Source organism: Ailuropoda melanoleuca, chromosome 15, assembly GCF_002007445.2.
Source record: "Ailuropoda melanoleuca isolate Jingjing chromosome 15, ASM200744v2, whole genome shotgun sequence".
Taxonomy (NCBI): domain Eukaryota; kingdom Metazoa; phylum Chordata; class Mammalia; order Carnivora; family Ursidae; genus Ailuropoda; species Ailuropoda melanoleuca.
Window position 1 is genome coordinate 23,283,660 of NC_048232.1, and position 10,066 is coordinate 23,293,725.

General features: G+C 40.1%; 1 protein-coding gene across 6 annotated transcripts in view; it reads left to right on the forward strand.

Moving 5' to 3' along the window:
• Positions 1-8,032: 8,032 nt before the first annotated feature.
• The window catches only part of MYO3A (myosin IIIA), a 236,746-nt gene continuing 234,712 nt past the window's right edge, over positions 8,033-10,066 (forward strand). For all 6 annotated transcript variants that reach the window (XR_004620761.1, XR_004620760.1, XM_034643926.1 and 3 more), the window contains exons 1-2: positions 8,033-8,242; positions 8,889-8,970. The gene's annotated coding sequence lies outside the window, so the exon portion shown is untranslated. The remainder of the gene's footprint in view (positions 8,243-8,888; positions 8,971-10,066) is intronic.

The window sequence follows — 10,066 nt, forward strand, 5'->3', positions numbered from 1 at the left end:
GCAAGTTGGTACAGCCACTCTGGAAAACAGTGTGGAGGTCCCTTAAAAAGTTAAAACTAGAGCTACCCTATGATCCAACAATTGCACTACTGGGTATTTACCCCAAAGATACAGACGTAGTGAAGAGAAAGGTCATATGCACCCCAATGTTCATAGCAGCAATGTCCACAATAGCTAAATTGTGGGAGGAGCTGAGATGCCCTTCAACAGATGACTGGATAAAGAAGATGTGGTCCGTATATACAATGGAATATTACTCAGCCATCAGAAAGAACGATTACCCAACATTTGCAGCAACATGAAGAGGACTGGAGGAGATTATGCTAAGTGAAATAAGTCAAGCAGAGAGAGACAATTATCATATGGTTTCACTCATTTATGGAACATAAGAAATAGCAGGGAGATCAATAGGAGAAGGAAGGGAAGAATGAAGGGGGGTAAACAGAAGGGGGAATGAACCACGAGAGACTATGGACTCTGGGAAACAAACTGAGGGCTTCAGAGGGGAGGGGGTGGGGGATTGGGATGGGCCAGTGATGGGTATTAAGGAGGGCATGTATTGCGTGGAGCACTGGGTGTTATACACAAATAATGAATCATGGAACACTACATCAAACCTAAGAATGTATTGTATGGACTAACATAACATAATAAAAAATTATTATTAAAAAAAAAAAGAAAAAGAAAGTCTCTGCCAAAGAAGGAAGTTTCAGCAATCATGAACTAATACATAAGCATGGATGAAAACCAATTGTTTCCCAAGAATGGTTGCTTCTGAAATAATAACTAGAAGCAATAGTTATCATTTAATGAGTCAACAAAGTACCAGTCCTTATGTATCATCTTTTTTGTTCTTAACATCTCTGAACTTGAGTATGCATATCTCTGTGAAGGCATTAATAATAGCTATTTTGTCATACAAAAGAGAAAAACAATGTTTGGAGAAATTAAAAGAAGTGTAAAAAATTCATGCAGCTAGTACTAGAGTGAATCTCAGTGGTAATAAAGGTCAGTTTCTTTCCATGAGATTATAAAGACCACTCTCCATGAAATTATCCAAGTTTGTTGATTCAAATAATTGGCATATTGGAATATGAAGAAAAGAGTTTTGTAATAGGAGCCCTGAAATCCTTCTGTGAGAGGAAGATGATAATTATAATACTGATGACAGCAGTAATAATTAAAGCTAATGTATGTTAATTATGTATTATACGCCACTTAAGGTACAGAGTTTCTATAATGATTTCCTTCACTTAATCTTCAAAACAGCTCTATGATGTAGATAATATTCTTATTTTCACCATTTTCTAGATGAGTAAATTGAGGCACAGAACTTTAAATAATGTACAAATTGCAAATACATACTGTACATTGTACATAGGCAAGAGGTAAATTGACAATAAATTAATTAAATGTGTATGATGAATCCAGATTTTTTTTTTTACTGCTAATCTAAAATAAGAGTTGAGTTTTGTATGGGAAAAATAAACCAAAGTAAGTGAAATAAACTCTATTGAAATGTAATGGTCTGGAAGGGTCAAGGTAACTAAAACACGCTGGGTATTGTAGAATACCATACCAAGAGTATTTGGGGGGGGGCACCTAGGTGGCATAGTCGGTGAAGCACCTGACTCTTGGTTTTGGCTCAGGTCCTGATCTCAGGGTCATGAGATCTGCTTCGGTGCTCAGCACAGAGTCTGCTTAAGTTTCTCTCCCTCTTCCCCTCCCCCACTCTCTCTTTCTCTCTCTCAAATAAAATAAAGCCTAAAAAAAAAAAAGAATAGAGAGAATTTTGAAGCACTCTCGTAAATAGGCAGTACTTTTATGACTGTAGGATATTTTCATTCTGTTTACTCTCTTATACTTACTCCCTGGCATATTTAACTCTAAGTATTTTCTACACTTGTAACGTCCTGAAGGTTTGTTTGCCTGCTTTTGCCTGAATATGTTCAGGATCTCCCAGAGGTTATTTATAATGTCAATAGGAGATACTAATACACATGCATTTTGACCTGAAAATTCCTCACATCCCAGTATCTGATCATACAGAGAGACCGAATGCTTTGTTAGTTTCACAATTTTTAAAGTCAGGCACAAGATTTCTAATCCCTCGGAACTGAGTGGAAAACAGGAATTTGATTCTATGTTTTTAGGTCATTTCCTTCCAAAATTGATTCTTCTTGGATCCTCCATCCATCTCTACCACACTGTGGTGTGTGTCTACCCAGAAGCATCCAAATAACCACTTTACTGGATTCCTGGATTCACTGTTAAGTTTCCTGAGTGGTGACAATCTGCATGATGTGGTGAAATTAAGAATATTCAACCCGAATGTCTGTCAGCAGATGAGCAGATAAAGCAGATGTAGTGTGTATATATATACATACAATGGAATGTTAATCAACCATGAGAAGAAAGGGAATCCTGCCATTTGTGACAACTTCAATGAATCTTGAAGGCATCATGCTAAGTGTCTGAGAGAGAATGACAAATACTATATGATATCCCTCATAAGCAGAACCTAAAAAAGCTAAATTCCTAGAAATAGTGTAGAATGGTGGTTGCCAAGGGCTAGAAGGTCAGAAAATGGGGAGATGCTGGTCAAAGGGTACCAACTTCCAGTTATTAGGTGGTTGAGTTCTGGGGATATAATGTATAACATGGGGATGATAGCTAATAATTAATACTGTATTATATACATGAAAGTTGCTAAGATTGTAAATCTTAAATATTCTCACCACAAAAATAAAATGGACAAGATAGGAGTGTTAGCTAATGCTATGGTGGTAATCATTTTGCAATATATAAATGTTTGAAATCAATACTTGGACTCCTTAAACTTACACAATGTTATATGTCAATTATATCTCAATAGAGCTGGAAAAAAAAAAAGAACAGGTTGGATATCGATGTCAATGGTTTTGCACAATCTCAGACATACCGTGGGTTAAGTTCCAGCTCTTAGTTCCTTCTTCCTGTGTCTCCTCCTTGATGTCAAGGGCTCATCACATCTTAAATCACTAAACACTTGGGATACTTTTGGACAGAAAGCAAACTCACAATGGCCTCACCTCCACTAATAGGAGTGAAGAGTGAGTAAACAAGGCACCCTGGAGATCTGGGTGTTTCAGTAGAGACAACCCTACCCCATAGGAGGACACTTCTCCATGGGGTCAAAAAAAGCCTCCATGTTTCATGGGCTGTGGCCACCGTGTTAATTCTTGGATTCTCATTCCCATAGGGCCTGAATGCTACCTTCTCAGTTGGCCCTGCCCCTCCCCACACTATTTTTTACAGCCTCTATTTTTATCCCTTTTCCTTGCTCTATTTCTTTTCATATTTGTTACCATCTGAAGTGAAATATATTTGATTTATTTAGTTTCTACAACTAGAACACAAGTTCCATACAAGCAGAGATTTTGACCGTTCCTTGGATTGTCATATCCCCTACACTGAGAATATACCTGGCATACAGGAAACTTTTGATCCATATTTTTTAATGAATGAAATTAAAAATTATTTATTTTCTTGATTCTCTTTCTATACATGGATCTTTTACAACTAGGATCGTCAAGTCCAAAACATTGACATAAGAAGATCTAAGGGTTTCCGTTTTCTTTAGGAACTGTGTTGGGGTCCACAATAAAGATCATCATATCATCATCATAATAATGTGTATCTATTTGTATACCATGGGTACCTTCCCAACTGAGTTCCCAGCAGCCCAAAACCTACCCTAAAATTGATCAGACAGTGAGTGCAATGTTCTGGCAAGAATGTGGGCCAAAAGAAAGAAGGTCAGTGCTCTTCCCTTGGGAGTGCCACCTACTTGATATGTGACCTCAGGCAAGTGAATTAACTCCTGGTATTCTATTCTATAAAATAGGGGATTGAAGCATAGGATGTTGAAATTTCCCTTAAATTCCATCCTACCACAACCTTCTACCTTCCAACCCAAAATGCTCCATAAGGAAAAATGCATAATTATAAACAGCCTGCAACATCCAGAGACCTTAAAAAACAAACGAAAACAATAAACAAAATCAAGAAATCTCTCAACACATTTCAAAAGTTGTTTTTAAAGATTTATTTATTTATTTGTCAGAAAGTGAGAGTACAAGCAGGGGAAGTAGCAGGCAGAGGGAGAAGCAGGCTCCCTGGTGAGCAAGGAACCTGATGTGGGACTTGATCCCAGGAGCCTGGGATGATGACCTGAGCCAAAGGCAGCTGCTTAGCTGACTGAGCCACCCAGGAATCCACACATTTCAAACTTTTAAAAAGCCATGTTAGCTATACATGTTCTGAAGGAAAGATGTCAAATACCTTAATCTACTTTTTTTTTTTAAAGATTTATTTATTTATTTATTAGAGAGGGACAGCCAGTGAGAGAGGGAACACAAGCAGGGGGAGTGGGAGAGGAAGAAGCAGGCTCCTTGTGGAGGAGCCTGATGTGGGGGCTCGATCCCTGAACGCCAGGATCACGCCCTGAGCCGAAGGCAGACGCTTAACCGCTGTGCCACCCAGGCGCCCCTCTATAAAGATTTTAACCCTACTTCTTGCCTACAATTCTTATCCTTTTTTCCCAACCCCTGAAAAGGACTTTATATTATAAAGTGCTTATCTTCATTGATTATCTTCATTAAATTTTCTTGGAAAATGTACTTTCTTTTCTTTTTTATTTTTAAAGATTTTATTTATTTATTTGACAGAGATAGAGACAGCCAGCGAGAGAGGGAACACAAGCACGGGGAGTGGGAGAGGAAGAAGCAGTCTCCCAGCGGAGAACTGATGTGGGGCTCAATCCCAGAACGCTGGGATCACGCCCTGAGCTGAAGGCAGATGCTTAACGACTGCGCTACCCAGGTGCCCCGGAAAATGTACTTTCTAAAATGAAACAATTTTTTAAAAGATTTATTTATTTATTTGAGAGAGAGAGAGAGAGAGAGAACGCGCACAGCAGGGAGGGGCAGAGCGGGAGGGAGAGAGAAACTCCTAGCAGATGCAACACCAAGTACAGAGCCCCATGCGAGTGATCTCAGGCCTAAGGAGATAAACCACCTGAGTCAAAACCAAGAGCTGGTTGCCCAACTGACTGAGCCACCCAGAAGCCCCTAAAATGAAACTATTTTTAAACTATGGTTTTATTTCCAATTAAGAATCTGAACCAAAATTTTTATTTTGATAATGATTATTTGATATGTTATCATGCCAGTTGATGAGTGTCAGTGGAAGTATCTGATACCAAATGAATTTAGGTGAAGGTAGAAAAAATGGCTTCCAGCAAAAATCATCATTAACCAAACAAGGCACGTTCGTTTCTATTGTTTGTTTTACTGCCCGACACATAAGGAGCAAGAGGGAAAGAAAGCCTATGCAATGCATGCTATTTGAAGCAGCTTGCATACACTTTATGGCAATGCAACATTTCAACTAAATTACGCAGCTCCTCCCTCTCACACAACCCAATGCAAAGCAATCGCAGAAGTTCAAGATTCATAAAGAAAAATCAAGTCAGTGACTCCAATGGGATCTTAAAATGTGGAATATTTTACAAACATATGTAAGTCAAATCTTGGACTCTGCCTCAATGTATGAAGTAAAAATGACAGTTTTGATGTACTTGCACTAGCAGTCATGCATATGTAAATGTTTACAGGTCCTTAGAGCTGAGAAACTGATAGCAAGGGGGCAACCAGCCAAAGGGCCCAAAACAAAGATTAAGAAAACACCCGGGCCAATTTTCTGAACCAGTTATGAATCCAGAACAAGTTAGATGATTGACATAAGGTTAGTGGTGAAAGAATGTGTTAGTCTCAACTATCTGGGTATCATTTATATTAGTAACCTGATGTTAGTAGTCTCCCACTTAGTTACGGAGTGTCAGCTCATGTAAAGAGCAAAGCCTGCAAACGTTTTACGGGCATATATGGCAAAGACGGCTTTCAAATTCAATGTCCAGAAGAGCTCTAGCCTATAGAAACAAGGAGTAAACATTTATTGAATGATGAATCCAAGAATGAAGGGATGAAATTCTTTTAAAAAAAAGTGCCTACTGTACCCATCATACTGATTCTGGCAAATGCTTTTCCACAGGAAAAGAACAATCAAGTGTATCACGACTGAGATTTTAATGGTTCAGTAAGTACAGAGGAGAGTGGGTGTTCGGTTTGAGTGGAGCCAGGGAAAAGTCCCAAGAATGACTCACTTGGCCAAAGTTGAGCCCATCATTGAAAAGCCATAAATGGTGATTAGGGAGTTTGAAGCATTGTGATTTTATCCTTGATCCCTGCAGTTTCCAAAACAAAAGAAATTTAGTGGAAGAAGTGGAATTCCTTTACATTCTTGCAAATTTGTTTCGTGCTTGGCATGATAGAAGATATATCTGCTTCTTCCTTCAATCTCTTGTAATAAGACATAGGAGGTAGCCACTGGAAAACCTGACCGTATACCTGTGAAGGAATAGATACTGAAACAGGAGTGAAAAAAAGTCTGAATACTATCATGAAAGCAATTTTGATTTTGTGAACCGCTTGAACGACCTCAGATGCCCCAAGACCACAGTATGAGAAACACTGTCTTAGCTTTTCTAGTTTATGTAATTTCTTAGATGAATTCTAGAATATTTTTGTCTCATAATTTAGGAAGTAGTAATTATGTATTTAAAATCTTGTCTTCTAATTTAAGGATATCCTCTGTCTCCCTAGTTAATAAAATATTTTATAGATACTTTCTCAATAGTCCTGAATTTTTCTTTTTCAGATCTCCTACATTTCTCATTTTTTTATCATTCCTAGTTATTTCATATTCTTAGTTGCTATTGTGAATGGGATCTATTTTCCCATTGTATTTTAATTGGTTATTGTTCGCTTATTTTGTATGTGGCGGTTACTTCTTTTTATTATGTTAAATACTAAATTTGATATGCTGGTTTTTAAAGAAGTAACTTAAAATTTTGAGTCTGTTTACATGTTAGTATTGATATGATATTCTCAATATTCTGAGATATCCTCAGATATCAGATGAGATACATGATAGTCTGAGAAAAATTCATCGTTCGATTTCTAGATTTCAGATATCTTTTCCGAGGAAGGATCTTGAATATGCTGAATGGCTTTTTGGCATCTATTGAAATGACCATGTTTTTTCTTAAGGCAAATACATTGATTAGGACTCGATGACCTCTATTCTAGAATTCTTCTCACTTAGATAACATCATGAATGTTAGGCCCATTTATATTATTAACAGAATCAAAGGACATTTTGATTGTGGTTCTCACCTGTTGAGGGGGAAGGAAGGCTTAACTATGTGCAAAATGTCCCTTGAGGCTGTTCAGGGGAATGTGGTCAGCATGACCATTCCGTGGGCTCAGAACTGTCAGGACAGAGAGCACAGGACTGGCGCTGCAGGGGACCAGCTAGAGGACTGGTAATTCATAGCAGTCTTCCTGAAGCTTCCAGTTTTCCAGGTTCCTTAAACGCCAAAGTGAGTTGGTATCCGGGGATAACTTCATTAGTCACTTTCCTTTTGCAGGTCTAAAACCAATGCTCATTTTCAGCCCCGACGGACCCAGCCCTAAAGACTAGGTAAGTTCTTGGCGTGGGCAGGGGGGACACCGCGCATTAAAATGAGGTGAATCTGTCCCAGGACACTGGGCCTCTCCGGGCGTTCCAGGGATCCGGGACGCCCCAGGGTGGGCGCTGCATTCCCCTTCCCCTATGTCCCGGGCACCAGCCCAGGAAGGCGCGGGCCGAGTCCCGGGAAGGCCCTCGCAGCCCCGGCCACCAGCCAACGGCCCCGCGAGATTCCGAGGCGCAGGTGGCGCGACCATCTCTTTTGGCGCGCACGGGGTGCGGTGGGGGCGCGGCGGGGAGGAAGCACGTCCCTGCGCCCCGGGAGGGGAATAAGGAGGCACCCGTTTCCGGCCCAGGTAGGGGTCAGGGCCGCGCAGGTCTGGCGAGGAGCCCGGCGGCGGGGCGGGGCCTGCGAGGCGCTGGAGGCGGTGCCGCTTCTCGCTCTCGGGGACGTGGAAGGGCGCGCGCGGGGCTCCGAGAGGGCGAGGCCACGGCGCCCGCGCGCGCCCCGAGCCGTCCCGGAGACCTGGAGCGCGAGCGTGAAGAACGTGCGGGGAGAACCAGAGGGAGGACGCACCTCGCCCCGGCGGTCCGGGGGGAACCGGTGGCGCCACGCCGCGCTGGGTCAGCCCCAGGGAGCTCTTGCTGGGGATGATTTCTCTAGGAGCAGGTCGGTGGGTCTGGGGTCCCTGCAACTCCATGCGCCTCTGGAAAGTTTTCTTTCTAAGGAGAGAGAAAGTACAGACAAGAGCACTGTGATCCTTGTTGAGAAATAGGGGAATCCTACCAGAAACGATGTCATTTCAACTTGTTAACAGCCCCGTTCTGTTTTCCAGTAGTTTCTTCTATTTGCACCTTGCTAACATTTTCCTAACAGAAATTTTAAACAAAAAAATTGTAAGTGATCATTTATTATTACTAGGATGGTAATTGGACGTAAGCCTTGAAATAGTCGTTGTAAAGGCACTAAAATTAAAAAGAAAAAAAAAAGATTTTTGAAAATCCGAAGACTCTTCATGGGTTTCATTGTTTCTGCAGTTTTCTTGGTGATTGTAGGTGCTCTTAAAGCCTTAAGTTTATGTTGTTGTTTTTTTATAATTCACATTGATCCAGTGGACTTTAGATTTGTTTTATGTCAGTAAAGGAGATGAAGTGCTTTGTGCTCCGTGTTAGTTTTGTAAAAATGCTAACACAGAGGAGAAAATTCTAGTCCTGCCATACTGCTTAAATGTTTGTAAGTTCAACTTCTGATTACTTTCCCCAGATCCTGGATGCTTATCCCTGTAACACCAAGACTTTGTTGTTGTGTGTCACAGGCCCAGGATCACAGCCGCAGCCTGGACGCTATATGTCTTGTATCTGAGCATTATTATGCATGACTTTCAGACTTTTCTAAAGGTAGGTGATCAACTTGATAAGTCTTCTGGATTTGCTGGAGCCTAAGTTCCAAGTTTTGACATATAAATGAGGGTCCGTGTTATCCATGCCATATTGATTTTTATGACATTATAAAAGGTAATTGTTTTCAAATGGGAGAATTTAGAGATGTATACGATTTCAACGATAACTTGTTTTTTATGAGTATGTTGATGTGATGTCTGGCTCCTGTGAAAAATTACTCTCATTTGTCTTAGTCCTTCTTTTTATTATTATTGGTGAGGGAGAAAAGTGCAAAGTGGAAGATTCAACTTGATGGTCTTTAATACCAGCTTGGTTTATCTATTTGCAAGAGATTATGGTCACTTCACAAAAGGGGGTAACATTGTCTTGCTCTTTCTTTTTCAACTGTATCTTTACGGCCTAAATTTTTGTGCAAGTGTTTGAAAAATAACTTTTATCTGCCAAATCCAAAATATTTGAAGGTCCTTTAGTTGCTACTAAGAGTTTGGTGACGAACAAATATTTGTAAGTGCAAATCTACTTTAGAGTATATGACTGTAGATTATATAAAGTTGTGATGTGAAAATGTTTTATCGTTTTAATAATTTCTACGATGTCAGTGCTCTAAACTTTTCATTTCCAACTTTTTTTTTTTTAAACAAAGATCCCTTCATTAATCTTTCCCCTGGACCTATAATTTGAAAGATTTGTCTAGCAAACTCCCTTTCCCTGGTGATAGGAAACAAATTCAGTTATCCATTAGAAGGTTAATAGAACATTTCCATTAGACTTTCAAAATAATTCACAGAAGACCTCTTAGCACTTTGGGGACACATAGGGAGTCAGGAACCTCAAGTTGGGGAGCATTACCCTTCTGAACTGAAATCATCTATCATTGAACACCAACTTTCTACCATGGCCTTTGACCTGCTCTTTTTCTTGACTCTACCATTCACCAGCATTATGACCTTAAAAACTCTTTAATCCCAGTCTTCTTTTCTGAAAATGCAGGTTACAGTAATGCCTTTCTGGAATGTTTCTTATGAGTCTTAAATGACATAATGCATATAAAACTATAAGTACAGTAGGCACCTGGCATATGGTAGTCAGTCAG